At 40.0% G+C, this 14,187-nt stretch overlaps 1 long non-coding RNA gene, 1 pseudogene and 1 gene segment (V, D, J or C); 2 read left to right on the forward strand and 1 right to left on the reverse strand.

Moving 5' to 3' along the window:
- The window catches only part of LOC101714356 (immunoglobulin kappa variable 4-1-like), a 411,261-nt gene that overhangs the window by 163,474 nt on the left and 233,600 nt on the right, over positions 1-14,187 (forward strand).
- Positions 1,660-2,313, reverse strand: LOC101721331 (GTP-binding protein Rheb pseudogene; annotated as a pseudogene).
- LOC147829778 (uncharacterized) lies at positions 5,200-11,568 on the forward strand. The gene is made up of 4 exons (XR_015448525.1): positions 5,200-5,274; positions 8,847-8,929; positions 10,556-10,651; positions 11,367-11,568. It is a non-coding gene; the product is annotated as an uncharacterized LOC147829778 (long non-coding RNA).

Genomic DNA, 14,187 nt, shown 5'->3' on the forward strand with positions numbered 1-14,187 from the left:
CCTCTTTAAATGTCTTGTAGAGTTCAGCAGTGAAGACATCAGGACCTGGACTTTTCTTAGTAGGTAAGTTTTTAATTATATTTTCAATTTCATTGATTGATATTCAACTTTGGTAATTCATATGCATCTAGTAATCTGTCCATTTCTTCTGTGTTTTCCATCTTATTGGCATATAGGTTCTAGAAGTAGGTATTGATGATCCTCTGGATTTCTCCTGGATCTGTACTAATTTCTCCCTTTTCATTACTAATTGCATGAACTTGGATCTTTTCTTTCCTTTTTTTGATAAGGTGGCCTAAGGGTTTGTGAATATTTTTTAGTCTTTTGAAGAACCAACTCTGCTTTGCAAATTTTTTGTATCATTTTGTTAGTCTACATTGCATTGATTTCCCCTCTGATCTGATTTTGAATTAGGTGTGTTTCTTGTGTGCAGCATATTATTGGATCTTCTTCTTGACCCATTCTGCCAGTCTATTTCTTTTGATTGGTGAGTTGAGACCATTAATATTGATGGTTATAACTAATATGTATTGGCTTATCCTTGTCCTGACTTCTTCTTTTTCTTGAATTCTCCCCCCTTTTCATTTAATTTATTTTCTTTCTAAGAACATAACTTTTTTACTATCAATTAATTGCAAAGCAAAATGATAAGACAAAGGCAGCATCTGCTTAATGTCAGAAACAGCCACCCTGTGAAGCTTGAACTGGGAAAGGACCCTATATGAAATACACAGCTCAACCCTAAGTCTGACCAGACAGAGTAAGAGCTGCATGCCCATGCCCTGTACCCCAGGTGCCCCTCTCCCTGCCAAGGATGCAGTCAAGGCAGGTGAGGCTGAATCCTGACACCGAGTACCTGCTGGTAGCTTTCCCCATTCTCTGAACCACGGGACCTTCTGCAATGAGGACAGGTGGACAGGCAAATCTTTTTTTAAGACAAGGTCTCACTTAAGTAGTCCAGACTGGCCTGGAACTCACAGTGATCCTCCTGCCTCAACCTCCAAAGTATTGGGAGTATGGGTGTGCGCTACCATGACCACTAGGCAAATCATGTTCTAAATTCTATCCTGATGTGGACATCAAGCTAAGTAAGATGAGGGACAAAATATGTCTTGTAACAGCTCCTTATCTTCAACTAGCAAAACAGACACAAACAGGGAACTTGGTGCTCCACCACCAGGGCCTGGGGCTCCCTATATGAGTGTTCCAGTCATGAGCCTGCAAGGTGAGCAGCCACTGACCTCATGAACCATGGCCACTCAGCTCCATTGTCTGTGCTCCTGGGGCCACAGGAAGGCTCCAAAGTATCAGGCCCAGAACAAAGGGTTAAGGTTTGCAGCTATTTTATTTACAAGTATACATTTAACACAATGAAATAAACACTGATATATTGAAGTCTAGTTAATATTAGTGTACCAATATGTATCATTTTTATGATTACATTATTCTAAACAACAAACTACACTGAAAAATTAATGCCAATAAAATTCTTGGTCATAATATTATTAAGAAGTACAATATATAAATTTAAAATATGATTGCTTAAAATTTGAAAGTGGAAGTGAACTCATTTGGACAGTCAGAGTTGAACATAATCTGAAAGGGAAGGGGCTCTGACCCAAATGACATATCTCAGGTTAACAGAAGAGAAGAAGCAGAGTTTTCTCCGAGGGGGGCAGGGACTGTTTCCTCAGGTAGAATATAGCCCAGTGTCCTCAGGCCACATGGTCGCACTCATCACCGAGCATGAAGACTTGCCTTGTGAAGCTGCCCCACTGATCTTCTCTGCCTCCAAAATTATCCTTCTAAAAACATCATCAGCAGTCTGGTTTTCTTTAGCAGAAGATTCCAAAAAGGCTATGTTCCAAAATTGTTCAAAAGCTTTCCCTTCTTCTTAACTGATCACCCTTTCCATATGCAGGTCTTTCGTATTCCCAACTAACACAATAGGTATTTGCACTTTCCCCACCATAACCAACAATTTGCCATGGATAACTAAAATCCATTCAAAATTTTTGATTGATGTAACAGAATACACAAGAATGTAGCCATTAATATCTATGGAGTATGTCTGAGGAAAAATGGAATATTCATCTTGCCCAGCTGTGTCTACAAGCTGAAGATGATATTCTTGTCCATTTACTGTGATCAACTTTGTGAAAGTGTTTTCTATGGTTGGATCATAGGAGTCAACAAATTGGCCTTCAACAAACTGAATCATCAATAAGGATTTCCCCACAGACCGGTAGCCCAGGATAGCGATCTTCCAGGACTTGGACTGTGACATTTTGGCGACCTCGTCAGCCCCAGCCCAATCCCCTTTTCATTTAATTTCTTGTTGTGCCTGATAGATTCATTCCTGGGGTTGTGATCCTCTTTGTCTTTTCCCAGGATATGGTTTAAAAATTTTTGGAGTGCTGGTTTTGTATTTATGAAGTTCCTCAGGTGGTCTTTGTCAGGAAAGTATCTTATTTCTCCATCAATTTTGAAAGACAGTTTTGCAAGGTACATCAACCTGGGTAGGAGGTTGTTTTCTTTTAGGGCTTTAAATACTTCACTCCAGGCTCTTCTTGACTTCAGCGTTTGTGTTGAGAAGTTTGTGGTGATTCGGAAGGGCTTTCCTTTGTATGTGATTTCGTTTTTTTCCTCTGTTTGCAGAATTTTATTCATCTGTTGAGTTTCTGGAATCTTAACTATTATATGCCTAGGGGCAGATATTTTTTATTATGGATAGTTGGAGACCTATATGCCTCACTTATCTGTATGTGAAGTTCTTTTCCCTTGATTGGGAAGTTTTCTGCTTTACTTCTGTCATTTGTACTCTCCTGTTTCTTTATTGACTTTGCTCAGTCTTCTATTATTATTCTTGGCATTGTCTAGTAGCTGCTGGATTGGTTTCTCATTCTCCTTTATTATTTTTAAGAAACACTTTTTCTTGGTCACTAATTGCTATCCTGTCTTCTGTATCTAATATTCTGTCCTCACACTGGTTCATTCTGCTATGTGAACTTTCAATGGAATTTTTAATCTCCTGGATATCTGTTTACATCTGTTTTATGGATTTCACTTGTTTCCTATGCTGGGGTTCCATCATGTTTCTCAGCTCCTCTTTTTTTTATTGTGTCTGTTTGAGAGTGATTAATCATTTCTTGCACTATGGACACAATCTCGGTTGTTAACTGAGAAATTACTTCTGATTTCATTTTTTCCAGATCCTTTTTCACTGCCAGCTCAGAGAGTCCAGGTGGTTGAGTATCAGATTGTTCCATCTCCTTGTCCTTTACGGTTGCCTTAGGTGATCTTGAAGTCCAGTTTTGAAACGAGTTTACATGTCTTCTCATTTCAAAACACGCAACTTACTGCACCTTGCTTGAGGCAACCTTTTCCTTGCCTAGTGGTCTTCAATTCTCAGCAAGCCACCAAGAGGCCTTTTCTCTGCTGCTCACCACTGCACCAATTCAAATGTAATCTGGGCAGGCCTCTGGCTGTTGCTTGCATGCCTGTGTAGCTCTTTTCCAGGTGGGCCATTGGCTGGAACCTATGGGCCCAAACTGCTGGTGTCTGGGAAGGGCCCTGGCTGGGACCTGCTCCAACCTGCTCATCTCTTGTCCTCACAAGCTTCTTCCTGGAATCTGTGCTAACTGACTGATGAAATCTAGGTAAACCTCTAGCTGTGTCTTGTGAGCCTATGCAGCTGTTTTCCAGGTGAATCTATCACTGACCCTGTGGGTCCCAGCTGATGGGGTGGGATCAGGGTCGTGGCTCAGACATGTCCCCAACTGCACCACTCTGGTCCCCTCAGACTTCTCACTGGGACCTAAAACATAAAGGGACAAAAATACTGTCCTATTCCAAATGGGAAGTGATATTCAACTCACTTTTTAAAGTGAATCAATAAACATTAACAGGCACTGGAAAGGATAAGATATGTGAACTAAAATAGCATCACACACATTTAATCACAGGATCACATGCACTAAAACCAGCCGGCTCCAGAAACCCCACCTATGAGTCAATGAGTCTTTGAGGAGGCAACTACATACAAGCTATGACAATGTTCAAAGCACAGGAGCCCGGGATGATTCCACAATGCTGAAGAAGTTCTCAAGGGTCATACCAGGATGCCACCCTATGTAGCCACTGGGTGAATTGTCCACCCAAGCCCCAGACAACAAAACAGCCATGCCATCTGACTATCTGTACACAGTCACTATTTTCACAAGAAACAGCTATACTAATTTTGCACTTGCATTTTCTATTATGTTCATGTTTATAATATTATTTGACCGACTACTTAGATTCAATGCAATGCCAGAAGACAGGAATTAACTTCTACTTTTAACTAGGAAATTCCTTACTCACACTTAGGAATTGAAATTTTTTTCCATGTAAATATCCATAACTTCATGTATTATGCTCTTTTTATTGGCCTCTAAACAGCTAAAAGACAGACTTTTTATGTTCAATACAAAATCTTTTTAGTTTTAAGTTTACAGAGGTAGAGTTTACATACACTGTACATTGCAAACAGCCACCCATTTGGTATATATTTCCATGGGGTGTTGGGGAATGCACAGCTAGGTATCTACAGCCACACTCTGGACACAGGACAGTTCTAGCTCCCTTGAGAGTTCCCAGGATCTCCTCCTCTCATACCAACCAGACTTCAACTACACAGCAGCCTGCACCTGGGACAAGTGACCAGGGGATTCAAATGCTCTGGATGCAGGTTTCTTTTAATGTGCAATGTCACAGAGACTGTTCAACTTGTCTTCTAGGGAAAAATGGGTATGTTAATTTTCTTTTAGAATTTATACAGTATTGGTTATTTCTAGTGTTCAAAATCAATATATATCCTTATGAGATATTAAGCTCTTAGTGGCAGCCCCCTGCACTTTCACTAGGCACAACCAACAGTGTCCCATATTCCTCCCTGGGAAACACCAGACACCTTTGCCATTGGGTTGTTCACACGAGAAGAGCAAGAAAGATAGTGAGCACCAATTCTAGGCAGACAACTTGAAGATGCTTCCAGGGTCAAACTTTCAATATGGTGTCTGAGACTTTTGCTCCCTGCTGTATCTCCATGACACAAACTGGAATCTTAATTCTGATTTAAAGTGAATACATTAATTGGATTGGTCAGCACCTTGTTTCCATGGAGGTGAGAAGTTCTCCCTCACCACACATGGAATGTGGAATTCTATTACATAACATGGGCTGTGAAGACTGGATTGTAGGCTGTTAAACATGAAATCATATTCATCAGTACAGGTAAGTACTGTTTCTCAGTGTCCACATTGGGAAAGCAGATAGGAATACCTTACAGAGACATGACTGCAGAACACATTTCAGAAAGATGAAATGCTGCAGGCTTAGAAGTCCATGGAGGAAAAGGGCCTCCAGGCAAGGAATGTGAGAAAACTCTAGAAATAGAAAAGGGACAGAGTCACTCCTCCAGTATCCAAGGGGATGCACCTGACAATATTTTGAATTTAGCCCATTGAGTCCAGGGTTAGATTTTGTTCTACACAACTATACAGTGATGAATTTCGCATTTTATGGCATTGAGTTTGTGGTAAATTATTATAGAAGAAATATCTTCCCTAAAGAGTTAAAGTCATCATAACACAGTGACAGACGCATACCCATTTTTATATCACCACAGTTGATAACAGCTAAATATTAGAAGAAGGCTATATGTTTACCAATAGATGACTGGTTAAAGAAAACATGATATTTGCACACAGGGGAATATACTCTGCCAAAAAGAAAGCATAAACTTGAGGCAATTGTAGGAAAATGGATGCACCTCAAGATCATAAATTTAAGTGAAATAAATCGGACACATAAGCTTCAATATCACATGGTTTCTCGTGTGTGAGAAACTCAAAATATAAATAAAGGGACAAATAAAGGACAGATAATAGGAAGTAAGGAGATCTTTTTCAAATGAGAATGAGAACAAGAGATGAAAGGGAGGGAAGAAACGGAAAAGGATTGAAAAAAGACACTCAAAGGAAAAATGGAAATAGAGCTTTTTCCAATAGGAAGAGGATTAAGATTTGGAGGGAGCAGCAAGGAATGGGAGAGCAAGAGGACAGAGAAAGAATTAAGGACTGTTATGTGCATGTACAAAACTGCCATGATAAATGTAATCATTGTGTACTGCAAACATTTACTAATAAAAATATGTCAATTATAAATAAACCAAGTAACCTAGGGCCTTCACACTGAAAAAAATGAATATGAAACTAATGCAGAGATTTTGACTCTACTGTCCTATACCAAAGCATCTAAGAGGTATGGCGCCCCCTTTCTTTCACATAAGCCCTGCAGGCTTTCTCCTGCATAAGTCAGGACACAGTCTCTCAGGCAGAGGGTGGAAGTGTGTAAGTCCAGCACTGTGTGGGGAGCAAGAACCTGGGGAGACCCAAGAGGAAGTTTATGTTCGAGGCTGAATCTCTGTGGGAGGAGTGCTATAGCTCTGCAGACAGTAATCATCTGCCACATCTTCAGCCTGCAGGCTGCTGATGGTGAGAGTGAAATCCGTCCTAGACCCACTGCCACTGAACCTGTCTGGGACCCCAGGCTCCCTGGTGGATGCCCACTAGATGAGCAGTTTAGGAGACGTCCAGGTTTGTGCTGGTACCAGGATACGTAGTTATAGCTGCTCCACAAAGGACCCTGGGTGAACTTGCAGCTAATGGTGACCCTCTGTCCTGCAGACACAGCCAAGGAGCCTGGAGACTGGGCCATCACAATGTCCCGGCAGACACCTGCAATCAGAAGTGGATAATGATTACACACACACACACACACACACACACACACACACAGACTTCACCTTTTAAATATTGAATTAAGTCATTTAAAATATTGACCCAAGTGCTACTGTAAATTACTGTATACTTGGCTCATATCATTTCTCACTGCATTTTAAAATTATAATTTTAATTCTATAAGGATATTACTCTCAGTGATTTAGAACTGTTCAGTTTCTCACCAGAGAACCAGAGCAACAGGCACATGAAGACCTGGGTCTTCGATGTTGTCTTGCTCCCTGCCTCCTGATGGAGATCAGATCTTCTTCCAAGGGCCTTGTTTTTAAAGTCTGAGAAAGTGGGCTGGCCCTGGAGAAGTCTATGTAAATTCATCAGTAAATGAGGAAGAAAATTGCATGGGCAATGAGTTATGAAACTATCCAATTAAAAGAAGAGCCAAAAATACCATCACAGAAAATACACTTTTTGTTTCTGACAACAAAAACAGAGTAGTCAATTCAGAAGCTCTGAGATCAGCTTAGAAGTTCTAAAATCAAACACCTCTGGATGGTCTAATTAAGGATGTTAGTTTCAAATAAACAAAAACAAATTTAAATGGATTGTATTTTACTGGAATAATAGGCTAGCTGCTTCCTAACAACACAGTTATATAATAAAACATGACAGAAAAAAAGAATATGAAAAATGGTAAAACTAAAGAGAAGGTGAAATGGAAGAAAAAAGAGAAAGACAAAATGAAAATGGCAATTTCTAAACAAATTTACATGTCATATGACAAAAAAAAATGTCTCTTTTACAAAACCACATGCTGTGAAGAACACACAAACACCTGAGCTCCAGTTTCTACCCTGTGCAGGGGCCACAGCACCAGGTGACAGACCCAGAATTCGCTCTGTGAGGTATCGTGTGGGGCCCTGGTTTACTGGGGCCAGAAGGGCTCATGTAACTGGAAAACAAAGACAGACAGAAAACTCTCCTTTCCACAACTACCAGGAACTGTAAAAGAAGGGTCCAACTAAATTGGAAAATTGACAGAGAAAAAAATATAAAATTTAATTGTGAAATAATGGATGCAGAGCAACACTACCAAAGTTTTTTACTCCAAAAAGACCTGTTTTGGAGAACATGGAAATCAAAACTCACAAAATTAGTTTAAGATAACATTTCTGATTATTAGCTACCCAAGTTAAAACCTCCCTAAGGAAAAATCTTCCATCCTAATTCCCCAAGAAATCTTACAAATAATTTTTCAAGGGTAAGTAGGCCACTATGGCAGATTCATTGCCTCTGAAAGCAAAAAGACAATTTTGGTGTGAATGAAAAATAAAAGAAATTAGACATCAAAGAATTCCTTACAGGTAACAGACTGACAATCCTGACAACATTTCTAGAAAAATCATTTCTAGATGTATTATAATTTTAAATAAACTATAATTATGTAGATATTAAATTTAAGGCACAGGAAGGTAAAAAATTAAAACAAGATTAATCAACTGGATATAATTGAAATCTGCCTATTTCATACCCAATACAAATTGTTTAATTTATCTTGAATTTTTAGCAATAAGCCAGAAATACTGTTGACTTTCTAATAGGTTTTAATATCTCCACTTAGTCAATTAAATCTCACATTTTATTTTCCTTAAATATTTTTTCATACATAAAATATTACTGAAATAAATTCTTGTAATCCAATTCAAAATCTGCATAAATTACTAGGATACCATAATATGAGAGAGAGGGATAGTATGTGGATTGAGGAAGTTCCTACTTTCCAACGGTAAGAAAACAAAAAAGAAGTAAACTGTCTAGTCATTTCTAACAAGTTGTCATATCTTCTAGGTCTTTGTTGAAAGTCATGCTTTGATTTTGTTTCTGCTTCAAGGAGCTCAACTTTATTTTCTTTCATTCCACTTACTACTGATTGTTTAAGTTGAGCAGATGGAAAACAAGCTCTTAAATAGCAAAGAAAATCAGACATGGAAACATTATCTGCTTCTTTCCAGATGAAGCAGATTTTTCTACCTACCAAGTTCTCTTGACTTGAGTTTTCTTTTGCAGTCTGCTCACTAGGTCCAGGAGAAGACCATCTACAGCACTTGCTCCTAATATTCTCAGTGTTTTGAGAGCAGTAGACCCAGAAGGTAAATATACCAATAAACTTTTATAAAAGAAAACACAATACTTAGTTCCTCATTTTTCAACAAACCACAATGTGATAGTAGCCACATGTAGAGTGACTGTGTTAGATTCCTTGGGCTATAGTAAAACATGTTACAGTGTCAACGAAAAAAAAAAAAACAGGTTTATCCTCTCACAGATTGGGAGGCAAGAAGTCTGGAATGAAAGTTCCTCAGCAGCTCTGATGCAGCACACTTCTCCACAGTGAACATCTCAGAAGGAGACCAGGACAATGTCACTCCTAAGTTCAAATTACCCTCAGACATTAAAAGACTTGGCTCATTCTGGCTCTTCTAATGTATGGAATCTTCTTTCACTCTGTGACACATGAGGGTGGTGGCCCAATAACCACCACGGCAAAAAAGAGGAATTTTGGGAAGGATTTTTCTATGTTGATTAGAAAAATATGCACATAAAATTATGTCTTGCTCACTCTGTGCAATGAGAGCAAAAGAATGCTTCTCTTAAGACATGTTTGATTAATCTGATATGTAGAGAAAGAGATAAGGATAAGAGTCTAATCAGTTTAAAAACTAGTTACCAGGAAGTTCATATTTACTATGTAGCATTCTCTCTAAATGAAAAAGACAGATTTTTTTCACCTTCCAGTGCTTTTGACTTGAGTGCTCTTATGGAGTCTAATCACTAGGTCTGGGAAGAGATCATATCTATCCCTGTTCCTGACATTCTTATAGTTGCCTTGGTAACAGCAGATGCCAGAAGCTCGACTAACTCCACTCCATAATGTGAATGATAGAAAACTCTGATGATCAGCACTTGTAAAGGGGGAGTTGTTTCTTTCTCTCATTAGTGGGAGGGAGTTGAGTAGGCTGTTTTTTACCCTCCCAGATAGTGATCTGGACAAACACTTGCATATCCTAGGCTCTCTTGGGAAGGAGGCTCACAAGCACTGTGGCCCCTACCCAGGTCCAGACTTTCAGACTGGGGTCATTCTAACCCTTGCTGCAGGCAGCATGGAGTTTATCTCTTTTGGTTTTCCTCCTAAACCAGAATATATTTTATTTTACTTGGCTAACATAAGAGGCCTATGCTCCTGGCCTTGACTTCTCCCATGTCACTAAACCAGGGAATTTCTAGGGTGCCCTAGGGAAAATCTTCCCTCACAAATCTGAGGTAAAAGCTCAGGCCTCTTCCTGCCTTGGCTGATCCCCTCAGGTCGGCTTCTCAAAATGGTGCTCCCTGCTTAGTTGCTCACTCAGGGTTGCTCATGCTCTAGATCCTTGTAAACACTGAGGAAAACAAGAAAGGAAGTGAGGGAGGAGAGGGAGCTCTGGGGCCCCACAGCTTCTTTAGCATGTTCTGTGCACAAGTCAGATGTGCAAGTCTCATCCTCCAGGATGTGACAAAGATTTCAGAATGAGCTGGGACCTGGGCTCTAGTGACAACTGTCACATAGAGAAAGATTGTATAGGCAAATTCAAAAGGGCCCTGTGTGGCTTGCAAATCTTTTTAAAAATGGTATATCTTTGACTTATAAATCAAAATCCCAAAAATAATTCAGCCAGAAACAAACAAAAAAAAAAAGAAAAATTATTAAAATGCCTGACACTTCTCCTTCATTATTTTAGGATCTATTAGGGATATTGTGATGTTCCTGACTCCACTCCCATCATTACAGAGAGCTGACCACCATCTCCTACTGCACTAGTCAGGGAGTCCTGCAGGTGATGGAAACATCTATTTCAATTTGCTTTCACACAAGCCAGTCCATTCTCCATATCACCTGATTCATAAGATATCAGACTGGTACTCTAGGGTCTCAGGCAGGTTCAGTGGCAGTGGGTCAGAGACAGATTTCACATTCAGAATCTTCATGGTGGAATCTGAGGATGTTGGAGTTTTTTACTGCACCAAACTATACATGCTCCTCCTTACAGTGGAATACAAACCTCCCTGCTTTCGGAGGCCCAGCTGCCCTCATGTGTTGCTTGCTGGGAAGCAGCACAGGAGGTTTTCTGCATGTGTATAAGGAGAAAACTTTAGAGAATTCAGGCAAACAACACGCAACTGAGCTCTGTGTCCCATGGGTGCCTCAGATACATGCCAGGAAAACCCCATCAATAACTGTATCATTTACAACAGCCTTAGCATTATGTATATAGTAGCAAAATAGAAATAATGCAAATATGCTTTCAGTAAATAGACAAGATTGACAAGAGGCAGATTCCAGGAAGCATCTTTTGACTAGAAAGGAGTAGGTGGTATAAGTCATTTCTATAGTTTTCTATGTCACTGATACATTCTGTACTTTGCAAAATGGGAATAGAAACAAACTGACAAACATAAAATGTCTTCACTTGACATAATTCATTAAATTAAAATTAGGAAAAATGCCTTCATGTTTGTCCTTAATATTGCACTTCTCTGTTATTACTTCAGGATCCAGAGGAGATTGGGGTGATAACGCAGACTCCACTCTTCCTATCATCCCTGCACAGCCAACCTTCATCTCAGGAAGAGATCACGTGTGCACTTTCACAGCTGTGCCTGGAGCCACTGCATGGTTCATAGGGAAGTGGGGCATCATGTGGGGCTTTCGGTCTTCAACCATTTCTTCATTAGTAAATATTCTTGCCCAATGCTACATGGGTCATGTCACGTATTTCCAATTAATTCAACAGGGCATAGGTGAACTTCAAAATGTGAACTGCCCTCTTCATGTACCTGGCGATGAATACAGACAGGTGTTCATTCAGGAAAGATCTTTTAGTTCAACTGTGTGTTAAATCTCCCTCTGTCTTTCTCTTTTGAGAACATCTGAAATTGCATTGGGGGCCAACTGGTACACACAGGACAATCTTTGACCTAGCATAAATGCTCTTTTTTAACATCTGCAAAGGCCTTTTTCCCAAATTGACAGCCTCCACATAATAATATTTGAGAGTGTATTAATCATTACTGCATCTACTCAGCCATTAAAACACTATTTTTGTGTATGCATACACTACATATGTTGCTCCCTCTCTTTCTCTCCCCAGTGATGGTCACAAATCAACCCACTTCCTAATAAACCCTGTTATGTCCTCATTGAAAATAATCTCAAAGTCTCATGTGCTTGGCAGTGGATGGCTCATTGGGGTGCTATTAGGAATGTAGCTGATCTTCCTGGGTGGAGGGGGTCCTGGTGTGAAGAGACGGGTCACTGGGGGCATAACCTAGAACAAGTGTTTCTCTCTCTCTCTCTCTCTCTCTCTCCTGCCCCCCTTCTTGAGAAGCATGATTTCTGCAGCTGCCAAGCCCCATCCATTATGCCATTTCTGCCTTGAACCAGCCAAATATGGACAAGGATGAACTGAAACTCCTAAAAACATGAGCCCAGATAAACATCTCCTCCTTTAGGTCATGAGTTTCTGATAGTTTCTGAGATTGTATCTCAGTGACAAGAAGACACCATTAACAGACAGAACGAAATGTGCCAAATGTGGCCCTACATCATCTGGGGAGGAGCTGTCTTCACAGAGAATAGTCACAAGATTTCATTCTCTGGACATAGTCAGGATCCTATGTGCCTTTCTCAAGCAGTGTCCACCTCTGCCTCCCATTTTAACCCTTTCCACACACTATGGATGGTGTTCATGAAGAGGACTGAGGTGGGGACTCAATTATCAAAAGTATGCAAATTAGTATAATTTTGGTTTTATCTTTCTTAGTTAATGAGTCATTTTGAAAACATTTCAAATATTCTTTATGAAAATCAAATTTTTGCATCTATCTTAGCTCAGAACTCAGGAGAACTACATTATTGACTAATATTTCATTTACCTTAGATAAAATAAATGCCCCTTTAAACAGCTTCCTGACCATGCACTGAGCCTGTTTTAATGCAAGTCTTGATCAGTAGGAGTCAACCACAGTCTGTAAATTTGCAGGTTAACCTGCAGTATAAATGACACTGCTGGATCCTGGACTGATTTTGAAAAGCAGGGATTTGACTTAAGGAAAAGGAAGATGTCATCTGTAATTAGGAATCTTGCCTAAGTGTACCAATTTGTTTGTTGAAAGAATAGTGTTGAATCATTTTCTGTAACTTCTCATTTTATGTATACAATATGTCTCCATCAAGTTTTTAGCTATGATACCAGACTTGCTAATAATACTTGAAAACATATGCCCTATATTGGGCTCCATCCTATATCTGGAGAAATCTGAGAGTTTGAGTGATAGTGACCATACTGGGCCACTGCTTCATTTCAAGCTCACCATCAGTTGAGAGGTTTGTTCCTCAGAATCCCTTTTCCTTACGTGGTTTGCTGTAGATGGTGATGCTTCGGTTTATGTACTTAGGTTCTTTTAATATTTGGGGTAAAATGGCTGCTTTAGTGTTTATGTGGGGAAAGTGGCTATGGTGGTGCTTGTCACTCAATGGGGAATTTTCAAAAGGAAGCAAAATTTTGCCAAACGCTTTTGTTTCCAAATAGAAGCATCTGTGAATGGAGGTATTACTGTAATTCCTAACAGAGCCCTCATGACCCAGTACTGCTCAATTGGGAGTCCGCCCATGATTTTAGAAATGAGAAATGGAGGATTCAGTAGTTACCAGTGGCCACAAGCAGATGCATGGAGAGAGGTGGTGGCTGGAGAGTCACCTGATTAAAGTGTTCCGGGCAGCTGCGGGCAGTAGTACCCAAACCTAGAGTTCCTAGACTTCTGAGGACCACAGGGTTCAGGGACCAGTACTTTCAGTAATAGATACACTCAATATTCAGGGGAAAGACCAGAGAATTTCCTATTCATAGAATAAAATTTTTTGACTGCCACACCCCTCATGACACCAGTTCACTCTACTAAAGCAAAGTGTACTTGGAAATTCCCCTGTAAATTGTCATTTGCAGTAAGAACCTCAACTCTTGAGAAAATCCAAGTGCTCCAATTTTATTGATCTGAGCCCTTGAATAAATCAGGAGGATGATATCATGTATGTGGAACTGGGGCGGAGCATGGAGAAAAAGTTATGGTACCCACTGTCCTTCAAAGAATTGCTTCATCTCAGAAATACTCTCAGCAACTGAAGGCATCAGAACGAGCAGTCCAGCCTCACACTTCTGCTTCTCTGAGTGGTTTATGTCATGGGTTATACCACTGTGGGAGGGTAGCTACTATACTGTTGACAATAATAAGTTGCAACATCTTCAGGCTCCAGGCTGCTGATGGTAAGAGTGAAATCTGTCCCAGATCCACTGCCGCTGAACCTTGGTGGGAC

The sequence above is a fragment of the Heterocephalus glaber genome, unplaced genomic scaffold, assembly GCF_053883595.1.
Source record: "Heterocephalus glaber isolate CG9 unplaced genomic scaffold, H.glaber_assembly_v1.0 deba00000470, whole genome shotgun sequence".
In the NCBI taxonomy this organism is placed as follows: Eukaryota; Metazoa; Chordata; class Mammalia; order Rodentia; family Bathyergidae; genus Heterocephalus; species Heterocephalus glaber.